This window comes from Mesoplodon bidens, assembly GCF_964165515.1.
Source record: "Mesoplodon bidens genome assembly, chromosome: 17".
Lineage (NCBI taxonomy): Eukaryota > Metazoa > Chordata > Mammalia > Artiodactyla > Ziphiidae > Mesoplodon > Mesoplodon bidens.
In genome coordinates, this window is record NC_138174.1 from 35,019,389 (window position 1) to 35,043,082 (window position 23,694).

Here is a 23,694-nt window from a genome sequence, read left to right on the forward strand (position 1 = left end):
TATTGTTGTCCCATAAGTTCCTTAAGGGCTATCTTCCCTTTTTAATTTTATTTATTTATTTATTTATTTATTGGCTGTTGATTGGATGATTTCCACTGTCTTATCTTCAATTTCACTGATCCTTTCTTCTATTTCATATGATCTTCTGTTGAGTCTGTCTAGTTTATTTTTCAGTTCAGTTTTTGTATTATTCAGCACTGTGATTTCTATTTTGTAATTTCATATATTTTCTTTCTCTTCACTATGTGCTCACATGTTTATACCTACTTTTCCCAAGAATATCAGTGATTTTTATGACCATTAGTTTAGACTCTTTATCAGGTAAATCACTTATTTTCATTTCATGCAGGAATTTTTCTGAAGTTCTATCTTTTTTGGGGGGTGGGGGACATATTCCTCTTTTTTTCATTTTCCTTAATTCTCTCTGTTGGTTATATGCATTAAGATAAAACAATTACTTCTTGGTCTTGAGGGATGGTCTCATGTAGGTGATGAACCTACAGTTCAACTCTGCCCTAGCTCTTGGTTGTTTTCAAATTTTTGTTACTGTCAAAGCAGCTTATTTTACTTTTAGTGGCTTCCAGTATTTAAGGGTGTGCCAAGACCTGTCAGTGTACAGAAGGGGAGAATCTCAATCAAGACCTAGATTCAGGCTGGTTGGAAACCAGACCTCTTCAGGCAGCAGCTCTTAAAGTATGTAAATATGTACAGTACTATGGGACCATAAGCCTAAGTCCCACTGTCTCCTAGAATCAGATAATATAGGCTTGTCCCCTAGAAAAGGGCTGCAATATTTGGCATGTCAAATGAGTGCTCAAGTTTTTTTCCTGGGAGATACCAGCAACCTGGAATGAGGCAGAGGGAGGCCACAAACATGGTGTTTAGCAGCCTGTATCCTTGGAAAACCCTCAGTAGGCCTCTAGGTGTATGCCAAACCATGTATTCCTTCCCTTTAGGCCAAACCTCTAGGATAAGCAAATAGGTTTCTTCCTTACAAGGAATGGAGGTGTGTTCCAGTCTGCTGTCTGTGCTGTTCTCTGGGGGTTTTTGCCAGCCAAGATCTATTTCTACATTTTTTATAGTCCCATGGGACCTAGGGGTGTAAGTCCCACTGGCCACCAAAGCCAAGTGAATAAGGGCCATTTCTGAGGCAGCAATCACATAACGTACATCAGGGCATCAGATATAAAATCCTGGGTACTAGATACATGAACATAGTACCCTCTGGGAGACAGCGACACTCTCAATGCACTAAAGAGATAATGTGAATATTTTGCCCAACATCCAACGTCTCTGGAGAGGGTTACAATGGTCATTTTGTTGTGTATTTAAATAGAAACTTGTCCCTCAGGCTGCAGCTATGAAAACAAGCTAATAAGCCTCTTTCAGAGAAAAAGCACATTACCTCTTTTCGTGCCCTGGGGATGGTAACCAACCAAGAACTCTCTCTCTGGGACCCAGGAACACAGGCCCCACTGACCAACAGAGCCAGGTGACCTAGAGGTGTCCATAGGCAGCAGCAAAAATATTTAGGATGCCCATTGAAGATACCTCCTTTCTGGGAAATACCAGTGAGCTGGAATGAGGTAAAGGGAGATTGCTAAAATGATATCGGCCATTCTCCATTCCCTGAAAGCAGCTCATTAGACCCCTGGTTATGTACTGTACCTGAAGCTGCTCCCTCAGATTGAAGCTCCAGGACAAGGAAACAGGTCTATTCACAGAAAGACTAGGAGTGTGTTTCAGTCTAGTGTCTGCACAGTATCCTAAGGGTGGTGTCTGGCCAAGATTCTGCCCCATAGGATCCAGGTTCACAAGCCATGCTTACCAACAGAGCCAGGCCAAACAAGGGTCATCCTTTGGGTGGCAGCTGCAAAAAAACTTGTCACCAGAAACCTGTAAAACCTCCCTTCCGGGAGATACTTATTCTCTGGAACTCAGCACAGGGGAAGTGCAAAGATGGTGCCTCCCAGATGGAGCAAGGCAGAGGGAGAGCACAAAGATGGTGTTTGCCAGCCTTTGTGCCTGGAGAGCATTTCAGTAGGACCCTCAGGCTGTCACTTTAAGATAATAAAATGAACCTCTTTCACAGAGAGTCTGGACATTTTTCATTTGACTTCCTCTGTGAGTCTTAGGGTGGGTAATCCACCTGCTTTTGCCTTTAACCTTTAACCTTTTGCCTTTAACTGTTTCTCAGTTCACTATGCCATGTGGATCTTGTGACCTCAGCCTCATTGGCTTTCAAAACTATATGTCTTGGAGGCCAATCTCTTAGATGGAGATCTTAAAATTTGGGATACCCTATGTAGGGTTTATCTTTTTAATTCCTCTGGATTTTCAGTTCCCTTCTGATTGTTGGTCACTGATTCAGGGATAGGGTTTATAACAAGACTATGGCTCAGCCTCTTCAACTTGCTTTCATGGTGTTTTTTCTCATTTAGCAATTTATTGCAGTTATTCAGATAGTTTTATGCTTTTTATTTCCAGAAGAAGTTATTTTACATATACCTGTAGATTCAGTGTGTTTGTAGGTGGAAGTGAGTTCAGGATCTTCCTACATCACCATATTGTGCTGGAAACTCTAGAGACTTCAGATATTAGGGGGTACTGCTTTATTCTCACAGCGTTATTCCAATAGGTGATAGATTTGGGAAAAACAATGAGATGGAAATTTGTATGGATAAGTTTAATAGAGAGCATTCTCAGAAACAACCCACTACGAGGGAGTGAGAAGGACAGGAAAGGGCAGACAGAGAAGCTGAGCTCCAAATTTTTTCAAATAGTTGTTCTCAGTTGGCATCAACAGGTTTTCTAGAGACTACTTGAGATATAAATGAAAGAGGGACATAATTTGTACCTCTCCACACAGACCAACCATTGTTACAGCTGTCCACTGAAGGGATCATGGCTTTGACCAAAAGAGCTCCTTAGACTGGAGCAATTTCTGGGAAAGGATTCAGCTGTGAGCCATCACAAGGCATGCTTCTGGGAATCAGTACCTTTGTCTTAAAAGGGGAGGATGATGCACCCAGCCAGTGCCCCTCCTACAGTTCATACCTTACATATTTTTTTGAGTATATTAAACCTTCAACACTATGTTAGTTCCAGCTGTACAATGTAGTGACTTGATAATTCTATGCATTACAAAATGTTCACCATGGTAAGTCTGGAACTTCCATACTGTTTTCCACAGTAGCTGTACTAATTTATATTCCTACCAACAGGGTAGGAGGCTTCCCTTTTCTCCACATCCTCTCCAACATGTGTTATTTGTAGACTTTTTGATGATAGTCATTCTGACAGGGCTGAGGTGATATCTCATTATTTTTTCTATTTGCTTTTCTCTAATAATTAGTGATGTTGAAGATTTTCTCATGTATCTGTTAGCCAGCTGTATGTCTTCTTTGGAAAAACTGTTAATTCATGTGTTCTGGTTAGTTTTTCATTTTTTTAAAATACTATTCAGTAGTATGAGCTGTTTATATATACTGGATATTAATCATTTATCAGTCATATCATTTGCAAATATTTTCTTCCATTCAGTAGGTTGTTTTGCTCATTTTGTCGATGGTTTCCATTGCTGTGCAAAAGCTTTTAAGTTTAATTAGGTCCCATTTGTTTATTTTTGCTTTTATTTCATTTGCCCGTGAAGACAGATACCAAAAAATAAATATTACTACAATTTTATAAAAGACTGTTCTGCCTACGTTCCCTTCTAGGAGTTTGATGGTTTCAGGTCTCACATTTAGGTCTTTAACCCATTTTCAGTTTAGTTTTTATATGGTGTGAAGTAATATTCTAATCTCATTGTTTAAAATATAGCTGTCCAGTTTTCCCAATACCACTTATTGAAGAGACTTTCTTTTCTCCTTTGCATATTCTTTTTTTAAAAATATTTTTTAATGTGGACCATTTTAAAGTCTTTATTGAATTTGTTACAACACTGCTTCTGTTTTATGTTTTGGTTTTTTGGCTGTGAGGCATGTGGGATCTTAGCTCCCCACCCAGGGATCAAATCCACACTCCCTGCATTACAAGGCAAAAGCTTAACCACTGGACCACCAGGGAAGTCCCCATCCATTGTATATTCTTGTCTCCTTTGTTGTAGATTAATTGACCAAGTACGCATGGGTTTATTTCTGAGCTCTCTTTCTGTTCCATTGATCTATATGTCTGTTTTGTGTCAGTACCATGCTGTTTGCTTTGTAGTATAGTCTGAAGTCAGGAAGCGTGATTCCTTTAACTTTGTTCTTTTTGCTTAAGATTGCATTGGCAATTCAGGGTCTTTTGTGGTTCCACATAAATTTTAAGATTATTTGTTCTAGTTCTGTGAAAAACGTCATGGATATTTTGACAGGGATTGCATTAAATCTGTAGATTGCTTTTGGTAGTAAGGCCATTTCAACAATGTTACTTCTTTCAAACCAAGAACATGAGATATTTTTAAATTTCTTTGTATTATCTTCAAATTGTTCATCAATATTTTATAATTTTCAGAGTATAGGTAATTCACCTCCTTAGTTAAATTTATTCCTACGTATATTTAGTGCGATTTTAAACCAATTTTTTAACTTTCTATTTCTGATATTTTATTATTATCATACAGAAACACAACTGATTTTTGTATATTAATCATGTATCCTGAAACTTTGCTTAATTCATTTATTAGTTATAATCATTTTGGGGTGGAGAATTTAGGGTTCTCTATATAAAGTATCCTATCCTCTGCAAACAGAGACAGTTTTACCTCTTCCCTTCCAATTTGGAAATCTTTATTTCTTTTTCTTGTCTGATTGCTGTGGAAGGACTTACAATACTATATTACATAAAAGGGGTAAGAGTTGGTATCTTTGTCTTGTTCCTGAATTAGAGCAAAAGCTTTCAGCTTTTCATCAATGAATATGATGTCAGCTGTGGGTTTGTCATAAATAGGCTTTATTATGTTGAGATATGTTTCCTTTATACCCACTTTGATGAGAGTTTTTAGCATGAATGTATGTTGAATTTTGTTAAAAGCTTAGTCTACATATATTGAGATGATCATATAATTTCTCTCCTTCCTTTTGTTAATGTAGTGTATCACATTGATTGATTTGCAAAGGTTGAACCACTCTTCGTGACAGTGAAATAAGTCCAATTTGATCATGGTATATGATTCTTTTTATATATTGTTAGATTCTGTTTGCTAATGTTTTGTTGAAGATTCTTGCTTCAATATTCATCAAATAAACAGCCTGTGTGTATATATATACATACATACATATATATATATATATATATTGTAGTGGCTTTGTCTGGTTTTGGTGTCAGGGTAATAGTGGCTTCATAGAATGAATTTGGGTATGTTCTCTATTCTTCAGGTTCTAGAATAGTCTGAGAAGAATAGGTATTAGTTCTTCACATATTTGGTAGAATGACCCTATGAAGCCATCTGGTCATGGAGTTTTGTTTGCTGGGACTGTTTATATTATAAATTTAATTTCACTACTGGTGATGTTTGTTCAAATTGTTTCTTCTTGATTCAGTATTGGAAGGCTCCATGTTTCTAGAAATTTGTTCACTTCTAGGTTTTCCAATTCTTTGGAATACAACTTTTTGTGGTATTCTTTTATGATTTTTTTGTGTCTCTATGGTATCAGTTATTACTTCTCTTTCATTTTTTATTTTGTTTATTTTTAATTTTTTGAGGAACCTACATAATGATTATCATAGAGGCTGTACCAATTTACATTCACACCAATAGTGCATGAAGTTTCTCTTTTCTCCACATCTTCATCAATACATTTTCTGTTTTATTTTTTATAATAGCCCTTGCAAGACATATGAGGTGGTATCTTATTGTGGGTTTGATTTGCATTTCTTTGATGATTAGTGAAGTTGAGTGTCTAAAAATATGTGTGTTGGCCATCTGTGTGTATTCTTTGAAAATAATGTCTATTCAGCCTCTCTGCTTATTTTTCAATGGGGTTGTTTGCGTTTCTTTATGTTGAGCTGTATAAATTGATTTTATATTTTGGATAATAATTTCTTATCAGATATATCTTTTGCAACTATCTTCTCCCATTCAGTAGGCTGTTTTTTTTATTATTTTTATTTATTTTTGACTGCCTTGGGTCTTTGTTGCTATGCATGGGCTTTCTCTAATTGCAGTGAGTGGGGCCTACTGTTCATACACTTCATTGTCATGTGCAAGCTTCTCATTGTGGTGGCTTCTGCTGTTCTATAGCATCATAGCATACTGCCTTTTTTTTTTTTTTTTTTTTTTTTTTTGCCCCAGGAACTTTATGGTTTCAGGTCTCACATTTTAGTCATTTATATATTTTGAGTTTATTTTGTATATCATGTGAGAAAGTAGTCCAGTTTGATTATTTTGCATGTAGCTGTCCAGTTTTCCAAACACCATTTTTTGAAGAGGCTGTCTTTTTCTCATTGTATATTCTTGTTTGCTCTGATGTAGGTTAATTTACCATACGGGCTTGGGTTTATTTCTGGGCTCTCTATCCTTTTCCATTGATCCATTTGACTATTTTTGTGCTATGCTCTTTTGATTACTCTAGCTTTATAGTATACTTTAAAGTTAAGTAGTGTGATTCCTCCTGCTTTGTTCTTTCTCAAGGTTGTTTTACCTATTCAGGGTCTTTTGTGTTTCCATACAAATTTTAGAACTATTTGTTCTAGATCATAAAACAAGGCATTGGTATTTTGATAAGGATTGCATTGAATTTGTAGATTGTTTTAGGAATATGGACATTTTAGTAATTGATTCTTCCACACCATGGGTACTGTATATCATTGCATTTGTTTATGTAGTCTTCAAATCTTTAATTAATGTCATATTTTTCCAAGTACAATATAACATTTTTTGTTAGATTTCTTCCTAGATATTTTCTTCATTTGGATCTAATTGTAAATGAATTATTTTCTTAACTTATCTTTCTTATAGTTCCTTGTTGGTGTATAAAAAGCATAATAGATTTCTGTATATTGATTTGTATCTGACAACTTTACAGAATTCATTTATTAGTTCTTAAATTTTATGGTGGTGTCTTAAGGATTTTCCATGTGCAAAAAGTAACATTTTCACTCCTTTTTTGATTAAGATCTTTTTATTTCTTTTTTCTGGCTGACTCCTATGACTAGGACTTATGATTCTATGTTGGATAAATGTGTCAAGATTGAGCATACATGTAATTCTGATCTTAGAGAAAATGCTTTCAACTCTTGATTATTGAATATGATATTATTTGTTGCCATATATGATTTTTAGTATGTTGGAATATGATTCCTCTACTCCCATTTTGTTGAGAATTTTAATCATGAATGTTGAATTTTGACAAAAGCTTTTTCTGCATCTATTGAATTTTGTATTATTTTTATTCTGCAATTTTTAAATGTGATATATCACATTGATTGATTTGCATATATTGAACAATGCTTGCATCCCTGGATTAATCCCACTTATTCATGGTATATGATCCCTTCAATGTATTGTTGAATTCCGTTAATATTTGATGAGGATGTTTGCATATATGTGCATCAATGATATTGGTCTGCAAATTTTTTGTGGTTTCCTTGTCTGATATTGACATCAGGGTGATGCTTGTCTCATAGAATAATTTCAGAAGTGTTTATTAGTCTTTTGAAATAGTTTTAGAGGGATAGAGGGATAGATGTTAACTCTTATTTAAATGTTTGGTAGGATTTACCTGTGAAACTGTCTAATCCTGGACTTTTGTTTGTTGAAATTTTTAAAAATTCATCATTCAATTTCATTACTCTGTAACTGATCTCTTTATATTCTCTATTTCTTCATGATTCAGTCAGTCTTGGGAGATTGTACATCTTCAGGAATTTGTTTCTCTTGGTTGCCCATTTTATTGGTATAATTTTTCATAGTAATCTCTTATGATCCTTTTTATCTCTGTGGTGTCTATGGCAACTTCTCTTTCATTTTTGATTTTATACATATGAGCCCCCGCTTTCTCTCTCTGTCTTTTTTTTTTCTTGATGAGTCTGGTTAAAGGTTAATCAATTGTGTTTATCTTTTCAGAAAACCAGCTCTTGGTTTCACTGATCTTTTCCATTTTTTTAAGAGTCTCTTTATTTCTGCTCTGATTTTTGTCATTCTTTCTTTTTACTAACTGGGTTTTGTTTGTCCTTCTTTTTACATTTCCTTTAAGTGCAAGTTTAGATTGTTCATTTGTGAATTTTCTTATTTTGAGGTAGGCTTGTATTGTGATAAACTTCCCTCTAAGAATGGCTTTTGCTGAGTCTCATAATTTTGGATCATTTTCTTTCATTTTCACTTGTCTCTATGTATTTTTTGATTTCCTCTTTGATTACATCAGCGATCCATTGGTTGTATAGTAGCATATTATTTAGACTCCATGTGTTTGGTTTTTAGGGAGAGTTTTTTTTTAATCAAATTCTAGTGTTATACCTTTTTGTGTTTGGAAATGATGCTTGGTATGATTTCTATTTTCTTAAATTTACTGAGACTTGTTTTGTTGCCGAGAAAGTGATCTCTCAGAAAATATTCCATGTGCACTTGAAAAGAATGTGTGTGCTGCTGGTTTTGGATAGATTATTCTTTATATATCTATTAAGTTCACCTGATCTAACATGTCATTTAACATCACTGTTTCCTTATTGATTTCTGTCTGGATGATCTGTCCATTGATGTAAGTAGGTATTAAAGTCCCCTGCTTTTATTGTGCTACTGTCAAATTCTCCCTTTATGTTTGTAAATGTTTGCTTTACGTACTTAGGTGGTCTTATTTTGGTTGTGTATATATTTACAATTTTTACAATCTAAGAATGTGTCTTCTTCTTAGGTTGATCCCTTGATCATTATATGTACTTCTTTGTTTTTTGTTATAGTCTTTGTTCTAAAGCCTATTTTGACTGATATACATATTGGTACCTCATCTTTCTTTTCATTTCCATTTGGATGTAATACCTTTTCCATTCCTTCACTTTCAGTCTGTGTGTGCCTTTAGATCTGAGGTGAGTCTCTTGTAGGCAGCATATAGATGCATCTTGCTTTTTTTATCCATTCAGCCACTCCATGTCTTTTGGTTGGAGCATTGAATCCATCTGCATTTAAAGTAATTATTGATAGGTATGTTCTTATGTTCATTTGTTAGTTGATTTGTGGTTGATTTTGTAGTTCTTTTTTGTTCCCTTCTTTTTCTTCTTTTCTTCCCTTGTGATGTGACAATTATTTTTAGTGTTATATTTGATTCCTGTCTTTTTTGTGTGTGTGTTTGTATTTATTATACAATTTTGTATTGTGGTTACCATGAGGCATATATTTATATATATTATTACTTAAAGTTGATAATTTATTAAATTCAAGTACAATCTAACACCCTGCATTTTAATCCACTCCACCACATTTACTGTTTTTGAAATCATATTTTACATCTTTTGTTTTGGGCATCCTTTATTTATTGTGTATATAGATAATTTTACTACTTTCATCTTTTAAACTTCCTACTAGCTTTATAATTGTTTGACGTACTAAATTTACTGTATATTTGCCTTTAACAATGTGATTTTTTTTCCTTCAGATTTTCATATTTCTACCGTGGTCTTTTCTTTTCTACTTTGAGAAATCCCCTTAACATTTTGTGTAAAACAAGTTTAGTGGTACTAAACTCTTTTAGGTTTTACTTGTCTATAAAACTTTATCTCTTTTTCAAATCTGAATGATAGTCTTGTTGGGTATTCTTGGTTATACATATATTTTTCCTTTTAATGGCATTAAATATATGGTGCCATACACTTCTAGCCTGCAGAGTTTCTGTTGAAAATTCAGCGCATAATCTTATGGGAGTTTCTTCATGCATAACTTTTTGCTTTTCCTTTGCTGGTTTTAATATTCTCTCTTTATTTTTAAATTTTTGCCATTTTAATTACAATGTGTCTTGGTGTAGATCTGTTTGGGTTCATCTTGTTTGTGACTACTGTGCTTCCTGGACCTAGATGTCTGCTTCTTTTCTCAGGTTAAGGTAGTTTTCAGCTATTCCTTCTTCAAGTAAATTATCTTTCCCTTTCTCTCTCTCTTCTCCTTATAGGATTCCTAAAATGTGATTTTTAGTATACTTGATGTTGTCCCTGAGGTCTCTTACTGTCTTTTTTTTTTTTCTGTTCATCTTGGGTGATTTCTACTACTCTGTGCTCCAGTTCACTAATCTGTTCCTATGTGTCATCTAACCTACTGTTGATCCCCTCTAATACATATATATATTCTTTCATATATATATATGTATATATATATATATACATATATATATATATATATATATATATACATATATATATATATATATATATATATAAAATCTCAGTTATTGTCTTCTTCAGCTCTGTTTGGTTCCTCTTATATTTTCTAACTCTTTTTTATTCTTCCTACTGTGTTCATTGATTTTTCTCCACAGCTCTTTTAGCAACTTTATGATCATTAACTTGAGCCTTTAAATGGGTAGATTGATTATCTCCATTTTACTTAGTTATCTTCTGAGATTTTATCTTGTTCCTTCATTTGGAACATATTCTTCTGTCACCACATTTCACCTAATTTTCTGTTTTCATTTCCATGTCATATGTAGGTTATATATGTTTCCCAATCTTGAGAAATGGCCTTATGTAGGAGACATAATATGGGGCCTAGCAGCACATTCCTCTCAAGTCGCCAGAAGTATATGCTTTAGGGTGCCCACTGTGTAGGCTGCATCAATCCTTTTGTTGTGATGTAGCCAACTACTTTGGACATAACAGTAGCCAGGGTTGACCCCTGGCTTTGTTGGCTGCCATGCCCTGCCTCATTCAGTGGCTGCTGGCCCAGTGGTGAGCAAGGCTGTTTTCCCATGTGGTTGACTGTGGGCTTGAGTAGTCCAAGGGCTGTGCTGGCCTGTTAGTTTTTCAGGGTCAGTTTCCAGCTTGGTTGGTGGTAAGGCCTTGAGGGTCCTGGGTTTGGTGTCAGACCACTAGTGGGAGGTTTCAGGCCCAGGGTATGTTCTGGGTTATTTGTGGGTGGAATCATGCCCCTGTGTGGCTGGTTGCTCAGCCTATGACATCCTGGGGTTAGTGGCAACCCAGTTGGTATGTGGGTAAGCCAAGGCACTGATAGGCTAATGATAGGACTCCAAAATGGCACTTCTCTGAACCAGTGTTCTTAGGGTAAAATGTGTTCACCAAAATGGTTGGCACCAACATTATGTCCTTTGAGGGAGTCCCAGTTGCCTTCTGATTCTTCAGGAAGCTTTCCAAGATCAGCAAGTGAGTCTTACACAGGCTCCCTGCAGATTATTGTTCCTGTACTGGGTATCAGTGTGTGTGAGATATTGTGAGTTCCCTTTAAGACTCGAGGATGAAGCTTTCTGGCTCTCTCAAACACAAACTCTGATGACCTTCAAAGCCAGACATTCTGGGGGCTCATCTTCATGGTGAAGAATCCCTGGGCTGCGGAGACTTATGTGGGTCTCTGACCCCTCAATTCTTTGGGAGAACCTCTGCAATTGTGATTATCCTTCCATTTATGGGTTGCCTTCTGTGGGGTATTCATCTCTGCCCCCTCTTACCTGTTTCATTGTAGTTATTTTCTTTATATCTTTGGTTTTGTAAAATTTTTTCTGCTAGTTTTCATGTCATTCTCATCCATAGTTTCTCTCTAAGTAGTTGTAATTTTGGTGTGCGTATGGGAGGTGGTGAGCTCTTGGTCTTACTAGTCATTTGGTCACACCCACCATTTGTTTTGTAACATAATTTTATCCCATCTAGAAACACCTTCTCTAGGATTTTGGTTTGATGCGTTTTCCTCTGCAATATTTTCCAAGCGAAAGTCTAATGGGAAAGTATAACTCTTGTTGCTGAAGCTGGTGTCAGCATCATTGATCCTTATCCTTATCATCTCCATTCTCTACAACCCATGTTTTATTTCCTTCACTGATTGATAGTTATTATTTTCTTCATTGGTAGTTAGCACTTCCACTGCTTATGTGGCTTAGCTGGTATGTGACAAGAACCTCCATTCCTATGACATCTAGACCTCTGGTCATCATAGCCTTCTCAGGTTGTGGCTGCTGTATATATTTTTCAAAATTGACCAGGAAACTGCCAATATATATACAAGTGCCAGTTGTATTTTTCCTTGCTCACATTAAACTTATTGATACTTATATTGATTACTCCTTCAAGGATCATGATTTATTATCTTGCCTGTCGTTCTCTTGACATAGAGAATGCAAAATTACTCAGTGGCAGCTATAACTTGCAGTTGTAGGGGAGGAAAAATTTAGCTATATCATCTTAGAGTTTTCAGGTGGGCCTGAGAATTAAATGAACATACATAGATTAACAGGAGAAAATCATATATGTTAATACATAATTTAAATGGAGGATTGAGTCAAGATGGAGGAAGAAGGACGTCCTCTCATTCCCTCTTGTGAGAACACTGGAATCACAATCAACTGCTGAACAGTCATCGACAGGAAGACACTGGAACTCACCAAAAAAGATACCCAACATCCAAAGACAAATGAGAAGGAAAAATGAGATGGTATGAGGGGTGCAATCACAATAAAATCAAATCTGATAACTGCTCAGTGGATGACGCACAAACTGGAAATACTTAAACCACAGAAGTTCACCCACTGCAGTGAAGGTTCTGAGCCCCATGTCAGGCTTCCAATCCTGGGAGACTGAAAACAGGAGGAGGGATTCCTAGAGAATCAAACTTTGAAGACCAGAGGGATTTGACTGCAGGACTTCAAGAGGACTTGGGGAAACAGAGACTACACTCTTGGAGGGGACACACAAAGTAGTGTGCACATCAGTACCCAGGGGAAGGAGCAGTGTCCCCATAGGAGACTGAACCAGACATACCTGCTAGTGTTGGAGGGTCTCCTGCACAGGTGGGGGGTGGTGGTGTCTCACCGTGAGTATAGAGACACTGGCAGCAGAAGTACTGGGAAGTACTCCTTGGTGTGAGCCCTCCCAGAGTCTGCCATTAGCCCCACCAAAGAGCCCAGGGAGGCTCCAATGTTGGGTCGCCTCAGTCCAAAAAGTAACAGGGAGGGAACCCAGCTCCAGCCATCAGCAGACAAGTGGATTAAACATTTACTGATCTCTGTCCACTAAAGCAACAACCGGCTCTACCCACCACCAGTCCCTCCCATCAGGAAACTTGCACAAACCTCTTAGATAGTCTCATCCACCAGGGGGCAGGCAGTAGAAGCAACAAGAACTACAATCCTGCAGCCTGTGGAAGAAAAACCATATTCACAGAAAGATAGAGAAGATGAAAATGCAGAGAGCTACGTACGAGGTGAAGGAACAAGATAAAACCACAGAAAGACAACTAAATGAAGTGGAGATAGGCAACCTTCCAGAAAAAGAATTCAGAATAATGATAGTGAAGATGATCCAGGACCTCGGAAAAAGAATGGAGGCAAAGATCAAGAAGATGTAAGAAATGATTTTAAAAAATCTAGAAGAATTAAAGAACAAACAAACAGAGGTGAACAATACAATAACTGAAATGAAAAATACACTAGAAGGAATCAATAGCAGAATAACTGAGGCAGAAGAACAGATAAGTGACCTGGAAGACAGAATGGTGGAATTCACTGCTGTAGAATAGAATAAAGAATAAAGAATGGGGGCTTCCCTGGTGGCACAGTGGTTGGGGGTCCGCCTGCCGGTGTGGGGGACGCGGGTTCGTGCCCCGGTCCGGGGGGATCCCACATGCCGCGGAGCGGCTGGGCCCGTGAGCCGTGGCCGCTGAGCCTGCGCGTCCGGAGCCTGTGCTCCGCGACGGGAGAGGCCACAGCAGTGAGAGGCCCGCGTACCGCAAAAAAAAAAAAAAAAAGAATAAAGAATGAAAAGAAATGAAGACAGCATAAGAGAACTCTGGGGCAACATTTAATGCAAAAACATTCACATCATAGAGGTCCCAGAAGGAGCAGAGACAGAGAAAGGACCCAAGAAAATATTTGAAGAGATTATAGTCAAAAACTTCCCTAACATGGGAAAGGAAATAACTGCCCAGGTCCAGGAAGCATAGAGAGTCCCATACAGGATAAACTGAAGGAGAAACATGGTGAGACACATAGTAATCAAATTGGCAAAAATTAAAGACAAAGAAAAATTATTGAAAGCAGCAAGGGAAAAATGACAAATAACATACAAGGGAACTTCCATAATTTAACAGCTGATTTCTCAGCAGTAAATCTACAAGCCAGAATGGAGTGGCATGATACAGTTAAAGTGATGAAAGGAAAGAACCTACAGCCAAGATTACTCTACCTGGCAAAGACCTCATTCAGATTCAATGGAGAAATCAAAAGCTTTACAGACAAGCAAAAACTAAGAGAATTCAACACCAACAAACCAGCTCTACAACAAATGCTAAAGGACTTCTCAAAGTGGGAAACACAAGAGACAAAAAAGACCAACAAAAACAAACTCAAAACAATTAAGAATATGGTTATAGGAACATACATATCATTAATTACCTTAAAAATGAGTGGATTAAATGCTCCAACCAGAAAGACACAGGCTTGCTGAATGGATACAAAAACAATGCCCATATATATGCTGTCTACAAGAGACCCACTTCAGACCTAGGGACACATTCAGACTGAAAGTGAGAGGATGGAAAAGATATTTCATGCAAATGGAAATCAAAAGAAAACTGGAGTAGCAATTCTCATATCAGATAAAATAGATTTTAAAGTAAAGAATGCTACAAGAGACAAGGAAGGACTCTACATAATGATCAAGAGATCAATCCAAGAAGAAGATATAACAATTATAAATATATATGCACCCAACATAGGAGTTCCTCAATACATAAGGCAACTGCTGACAGCTATGAGAAGAAATCGACAGTAACACAATAATAGTGGGGGACTTTCACACCTCACTTACACCAACGGACAGATCATCCAAACAGAATATTAATAAGGAAACACAAGCTTTAAATGACTCAACAGACTAGATAGATTTACTTGATATTTATAGGACATTCCATCCCAAAACAGCAGATTACACTTTCTTCTCAAGTGCGCATGGAACATTCTCCAGGATAGATGACATCTTGCATGACAAATCAAGCCTCAGTAAATTTAAGAAAATTGAAATCATATCAAGTATCTTTTCTGATGACAATTCTATGAGATTAGAAATCAATTACAGGGACGAAAATGTAAAAAAACACAAACATAGGGAGGCTAAATAATATGTTACAAAATAACTGGAGATCACTGAAGAAATCAAAGAGGAAATCAAAAAATACCTAGAGACAAATGACAGTGAAAACACCACGATCCAAAACCTAAGGGATGCAAAAGTAGTTGTAAAAGGGAAGTTTACAGCTATCAAGGCTACCTCAATAAACAAGAAAAATCTCAAATAAACAATCTGTCTTTACACCTAAAGGAAATAGAGAGAGAAGAACAAACAAAAGCCAAAGTTGGCAGAAGGAAAGAAGTCATAAAAATCAGAGCAGAAATAAACAAAATAGAAACAATAGCAAAGATCAATAAAGTTAAAAGCTGTTTTTTTGAGAAGATAAACAAAATTGATAAACCTTTAGCCAGACTCATTAAGGAAAAGAGGGAGAGGACTCAAATCAATAAAATTGGAAATGAAAAAGGAGAAGTTCCAACAGACACCACAGAAATACAAAACATCCTGAGACTACTACAAGCAACTCTATGCCAATAACATGGACAACCTGAAAGGAATGGACAAATTCTTAGAAAGATATAAGCTTCCAAAACTGAACCCAGAAGAAAAAGAAAATATGAACAGACCAATCACAAGCAACGTAAATGAAACTGTGATTAAAAATCTTCCAACAAACAAAAGCCCAGGACCAGATGGCTTCACAGGTGAATTCTATCAAACATTTAGAGAAGAGGTCACACCCATCCTTCTCAAACTCTTCCAAAAATTACAGAGGAAGGAAGACTCCCAAACTGATTCTCTGAGGCCACATCAACCTGATACGAAAACACCTCAACCATACTACAAAATAAGAAAATTACAGACCAATATCAATGATGAATATTGATGTAAAAATTCTCAACAAAATACTAGCAAACAGAATCCAACAACACATTAAAAGGATCAGACACCATGAGAAATGGGATTTATCCCAGGAATGCAAGGATTATTCAATATATGCAAATCAATCAATGTGATACACTATATTAATAAATTGAAGAAAAAAAACATACAGTCATCTCAATAGATGCATAAAAGCTTTTGACAAAATTCAACATGCATTTATGATAAAAACTCTCCAGAAAATGGGCATAGAGGGAACCTACCTCAACATAATAAAGGCCATATACGACAAACCCACAGTAAACATCATTCTCAATGGTAAAAAACTGAAAGCATTTACTCTAAGATCAGGAACAAGCCAGGGATGTACACGCTCACCACTATTATTCAACATAGTTATGGAAGTCCTAGCCACAGCAATCAAAGAAGAAAAAGACATAAAAGGAATACAAATTGGAAAAGAAGAAGTAAAACTGTCACTGTAGATGACATGATACTATACATAGAAAATCCTAAAGATGCCACCAGAAAACTACTAGAGCTAATCAATGAATTTGGTAAAGTTTCAGGATACAAAATTAATGCACAGAAATCTCTTGCATTCATATACACTAATGATGAAAAATCTGAAAGAGAAATTAAGGAAACACTCCCATTTACCATTGCAACAAAAAGAATAAAGCATCTAGGAATAAACCTACCTAGGGAGACAAAAGACCTGAATGCAAAAAACTATAAAACACTCATGAAAGGAATTAAATATGATACAAACAGATGGAGAGATATACCATGTTCTTGGATTGGAAGAATCAATATTGTGAAAATGACTATACTACCCAAAGCAATCTACAGATTCAATGCAATCCCTATCAAATTACCAATGGCATTTTTTATGGAACTAGAACAAAATATCTTAAAATTTGTATGGAGACTCAAAAGACCCCGAATAGCCAAAACAGTCTTGAGGGAAAATAATGGAGCTGCAAGAATCAGACTCCCTGACTTCAGACTATACTACAAAGCTACAATAATCAAGACAATATGGTACTGGCACAAAAACAGAAATATAGATCAATGGAGCAGGATAGAAAGCCCAGAGATAAACCCACGCACCTATGGTCAACAAGTCTATGATAAATGAGGTAAGTATATACAATGGAGATAAGAGAGTCTCTTCAATAAGTGGTGCTGGGAAAACTGAACAGCTACTAGTAAAGGAATGAAATTAGAACACTCCCTAACACCACACATAAAAATAAACACAAAATGGATTAGAAACCTAAATGTAAGATGGGATACTATAAACCTCTTAGAGGAAAACATAGAAAGAACACTCTTTGTCATAAATAACAGTAAGATCTTTTTTGATATGTCTCCTAGAGTAATGGAAATAAAAACAAAAATAAACAAATGGGACCTAATGAAACTTAAAAGCTTTTGTACAAAAAAGGAAACCTTTTGCTTTTGCACAACAAAGTAAACAAGGCAAAAAGACAACCCTCAAAATGGGAGAAAATATTTGCAAATTAATCAACAAAGGATTAATCTCCAAAATATATAAACAGCTCATGCAGCTCAATATTAAAAAAAACAAACAATCCAATCCAAAAATGGGCAGTAGACCTAAATAGACATTTCTCCAAAGAAGACATACAGATGGCCAAGAAGGACATGAAAAGCTGCTCAACATCACTAATTACTAGAGAAATGCAAATCAAAGCTACAATGAGGTATCACCTCACACCAGGTAGAATGGGCATCATCAGAAAATCTACAAACAACAAATGCTGGAGACGGAGTGGAGAAAAGGGGACGCTAATGCACTGTTGGTGGAAATGTAAATTGATACAGCCTCTAAGGAGAACAGTATGGCAGTTCCTTAAAAAACTAAAAATAGAATTACCATATGACCCAGCAATCCCACTCCTGGTCATATACCCAGAGAAAACCATAATTCAGAAAGACACATGCACCCCAATGTTCATTGCAGCACTATTTACAATAGCCAGGTCATGGAAGCAACCTAAATGCCCATCAACAGATGAATGGATAAAGAAGAAGTGGTACATATATACAATGGAATATTACTAAACCATAAAAAGGAACGAGACTGGGTCATTTGTAGAGACGTGGATGGATCTAGAGACTATCATACAGAGTGAAGTATGTCAGAAAGAGAAAAACAAATATCGTATATTAACACATATATGTAGAACCTAGAAGAATGGTACAGATGAACTGGTTTGCAGAGCAGAAGTTGAGACACAGTTGTAGAGAACAAACGAATGGACACCAAGGTGGTGACGTGGTGGGGGTGGGTGTAGTGGTGTGATGAATTGGGAGATTGGGATTGACATGTATACACTGATGTGTAAAAAGTGGATATCTAATAAGAACATGCTGTATTAAAAAAATAAATAAATAAATAAATAATTTAAAAAATAAAGTTTATATGGTATGAAAACCGTCATAAGGAAATGAAGACTTAAAGAAATGGTAAAATCTAAATATTAGGTTGAACAGAGAGAGACAACTGTGGAAAAGTACTAAACTATTGGGGTATGCTAAAAGAAAGGAATTATTTTAAAAAGAGTAATTTATTATAAATATTATATAATTATTTTGTACAGAATTCTCTCAACTCTGACTCCCTGTCAAAGTATTTTTTCTTCTAATACAGGGAGGGCATCTTTCACACTGGAGTTTTTATCTCCTATTTTCAGGATGAAAAGAGATAAGAATGTACTGTTTAAATTTGTTTTTTGTCGTGTCTTTAGCTGAAAAAAATCTTATGCCAAAGTCACATAGTTTGGGGTGGGATAATTTACCACCCTTCACAGTTTAATGGGACACTTCACTTCTGAGATTCGGCACCTTTAAATCCACAGAACCAAAACTGTGGCTTCAAATGAGGGATCTTAGAGACTCAGACTAGACCACTCACTATGATTACTTCAGTTAGCATTGACTGTGCAGGGAGTGGGGAACACAAGCATACTGGACCTAACGTTTCTTCCCCAAGAATTTAGAATTGGCTTGGCTCCTTTTTGAAATTAACTGTGTCCTTGAGCACCATCAGAGGCAGTTTTCCGCAATGTCAAAGTAGGAAGCACAAACCAGTTTGCAATAATAGGGAAAAGCAGATGCACAAAAAGAAACAGAGAAGATAACCAGTGAGAAAAAAATATCTTATTTGTCCAAAACCAATGACTCTGTCCAGATATTTCCTGAGGCCACTCCTCATTGACTATGTATTTTATTATGCTCACTCCTTACATTAATTTCTCTTTGAGCTTAAATTTACACAACTGGTCTTTTATTAGAAAATTTAATCACTTTCCCATAGCAACTTGCCCTTTCACCTTAAGTAATTGTGAAATGAGACTTAACATCCAAGATACTTTGAAAATTTCACATGAATGTAGAATTAGCATTTGATATGACTGTTGAGCTATTTTTAAACTGCACATTAATGATGTCACCTATAAATAATATGATGCCCTAGTGAGAAAGAAATAACACTTTGAGCAAAAAGAAAAAAAAGAAAAAGAAAAATGTTCTACTTAAAAACATATTTATACTAAATATAGACAGGATAAAAGAAATATGTTTTTTGTTTATTTCATTTCCCTTTTTACTTATGACTCTATCTGGCCATTTAAAGAGTAGAAAAATGATGTAGCAGTTTTAGACTAAAATAAAATAAAATAATTTCTTTAAGATGTTTAAAGTGTCTTTTCTTTGGGAATAAGAATTCTGAGCAAAACAGTCCGTTCCACGGTCTGAATTTTTTTCTCTTTTGAAAACTATGGTATATATTAAGGAACTATAATTTGGATAAAGCCTTATCATTACCCTCTATTTTGCAAGGAGTTCAACTATATTCATAACAAATTGATACCCTCAGAATACCAGGTCAGAGAGTAGGTGGTGAGATTGTAATAAAACATGAAATTACTATTACACTCTTAGTTTTGTGTTTCCCTTTAAATATATGATTTCTTTGAATAATGTTTTAAGTAGAAAAGATGCAGTAATAATATTGTAGTTTTACCCAGGAGCCAGCACTGAAATAAAGTGGCACATATTTGTTTCTGTATTCCTCAGCAATATGATGGATGGTGGCAATTACTGGAAAGAACAATATTAGTTTTACAGTTATTTTTATTAACTTAAAGTGCTATGAATAAAATCCCATATTTCACTAGATACTCCAATCACTGCCAAAACATGTGACAGAGGAACATTTTATAATCTCTATATTTTACACTGGCTGCACAACTAGAAATTGGCAGAGTCAAATCATTTATATCTCCTTATTACCAGCTTGCAGAAGCCATTGAGAATATGGAGCCAGTGATGGATATTTTTGTGGCAGATGTTGTTTCATTTTCTCCCACTGTATTAAATTTACCATACATTTGTTCTACTGCAGTTTATTAAAGCTTCACAGAGATTAGCAATAAAATAGCAAGAAGTATAACTTGCTTACTCTTGTTCCCCATTGACAAAAGACATATTTACTTTTTTATAAATTATGAATATCATAAATATGGGATATATATGTAGTCAGTAAATATTTAAGGAGACAATCTGAGTAAAGTTTTTCCTAAATTCCAGAAAATAGTCAAACTGTTACCAAATCTTCTTTTTATAAACAAGATAAACATCTAAATAAAAGTGTTATCCATATAGACCAGATAAAGGCAATTAATAAAGTATTCAAATATTTTCTGCTTTTTAAAAAATATTGTCTTTCATGTTATAGATAGGTAGACCTGTAGAATAGCTATGAGTATTGATTGTAGAGTGGACTTCCTCAGTTTAACTCCCAGCCTGCAAATACTATGTAGCTTAGGAAATTTTCTTAACTTCCTTGTGCCTTATTTTCCTAATTGAGAAAACGGTAAAAATAATGGTTATGACTTGACAGAATTGTTATGAGAATTGAATGTTTTTGTATAAGTAATGCACATAGAACAATGTCTGACATAACATTTATACAATTTAAATACTTGCTATAATGTTTAGTAGTCAAGAAAACTAGAACCAAAGATGCTTAAGCCTATTAAATAACAAGAACATTCATAGACTAAAATCTTTGAAATATGTTAAAGAGTGATTTCAACCTAAGGTATTTTAAATAAATTAACTACCCCAGGATAAACTAAATTTCCCTTGAACTTGGTACTTACAGCTTAAATGGTCACAAGGTCATTATTGAAGAACATTTTAAACTGCTATCTGATCTTTCAGTATGTTCATATGTTAATTTTGAGTTTTCATTGTTAGTTGGACAAACTAAATTATAACTGTTCAAAACATTTTGATTTATTCTGGAACCCTCTCTATATTGAAATCATTTTGCATATCCACTTTCAGTAACAACGGCATAGGCATCAATCCATTATTTAAAAATATTTGTAACAGAAACTATCTGAAACAATTTTAAAGCTATTATGACTTACATTGGTATTCCTCTCTGAAAATGTGCAGGATAAAGCAATCAAAAATATATATGCAAAGTAATAATGATTATAAAATAGAGCATTGAGAAGAGGCTACACATGCTAGCACACCAGCTTTTTTTATAGAATAGCTTTTTGCATGAGATATTGGAAAGCTTTATAACGGCTTTTAGAAAAAAAAAATGAGACCTATATATTCCTCTTCAATCCACTTTAAGTACATTCATTTTGAAGTACGCTATTAATTGGCTCATTCATCACTGAAATCAAACTACCCTCAAACTTGCTTTCCTCTGCTATGGAGTGTGGAAAGCTAAGTACTCTTCTTCTAGCAATATTCCACCTAGATGTAGCTTTTAAAATAGTTTTGGCCATTGAACTGTAAGCATTCACTTGCTGGGAATGTCTTTCCTTTTAGACAAAAACATTGTATCTTTAACTTTTATACCTAGATTTATCATGCCCTTTCATATATTTTCTATCAACTTACACTTCCTAAAACACTAGATAAGAGGAAAAGAGCATTCTAGTGAAAATATTAGTTCTCTTAAAAAAATTAAAATAGGTTAGTATGGTATCTGGCTGTTTTTAATGTTCATCAGCTTTCAATATTTATTGTATATTCACAGAGTGGAAAGAAGAGCATTAGAATAGGGTGTTTTAGGTTTTAAGGCTTTCTGAATATTTAGAATACAACTTATTTCCATGGAGGTTCTATTTCTGATTCTTCTTGAGAAGATGATAGAAAATTATTATGTTTAGTTGCAGAATCACTCATGTTTTATCTTTGCAACTAAAATGCAGGCCACTTAGAAGCTGATAATTTTGATTTTTTTCCCAATTCTAGTATAGAATTGTCAACTAAGTATATGATCAATAAATTATTAATGAATGAACACACTGAATAAATCACTATTTTAGTTCTATAAAAAAGCAAAATAAAATGTATGCATGTAACAAACACATTTTAGGCTATTAATATCTATATTGCACTCTTACTGCCTAAGCAGGATATTAAGTCACCAAATAAAACCAATGATATTCTTCAACATTTGTTCATAAACATGCAACTGCTTTATTTATCATATCTGGTTATAAGGATAGCAGAAATAACTGAGAACATTTTTACATATAATTGTATTATTCAGTAATCAACTGGAAGGTAGTTATCCAGTCAACTACTTAAAAAAGTAAAGACTGTGTCTACAATTTAACTATATTTTCCATTTCTGTCATATAGAAATGTATAAGCAATGAAACTATACTCATTAAGATATTTTTAAAGAGATATGATCATAAAGCATGGCTCACATAAATGATTCCTTCCACTTATTTGAAATCCGGAATCCAAGATTTCTTCTGAAAAGGAAAAAATGTCAGTAGTTCAACAAGATCTTTGTCTATATTTTATCCAAAATAGATCCAAGTTTTGTGAGGCTTAAATATTATACAAAATATATAAATTTCATATAATTTAAGCCGAAGATAAAAAATTATTTTGTATGAACATTTTACAAAAGCCTATGACCCCCTGTGAACACTTTAATCAATTACTTTCCATTGAGGGGCCCTGCAGTTGAAAATTCATTGCTGTAACCTTAAATGCATAAGTAATATTAAAACAATTCCTACTAATAATGTTTTGTGTTAGCCATTTTTCTGAGGTAACTGAGTTACCTGCAAACTATACTAAATGAGAAAAAGGTAATTGCCTACTAGAAATATAAACCTTGAGGCAGTTTTCATTAAGTGGGAATACATTTATTGAGTATTATGCTATGGGTATAACATGCATTGCCTATATAACCAGAATTAGTAGTGACCAACTAAAACCAAAGGGTTTGAGAAACTTACACAAAATTCTAGGAATTTGTTCCACAGCCACCTGTGACTTCTGCACTAACTGATACCAAATTTGCACAATATGCTTTCTTGTATGTGCTAAAAATGTATATTTAAAATATCTATGAAAGATGCCTTATCCCAGGAAGTCATCTATTTCCTTTGAAAAATGTGGAGAATATATTATTTCTAGCTTTGTTCAATTCAACTGACTTTTAAAAACAGCATCTTTTCTAAATAATAGAAAAAATAGTTTGCAAAGATAAATTATTCCTCACTGACCTAGATATGAAACTTAAACTCATCA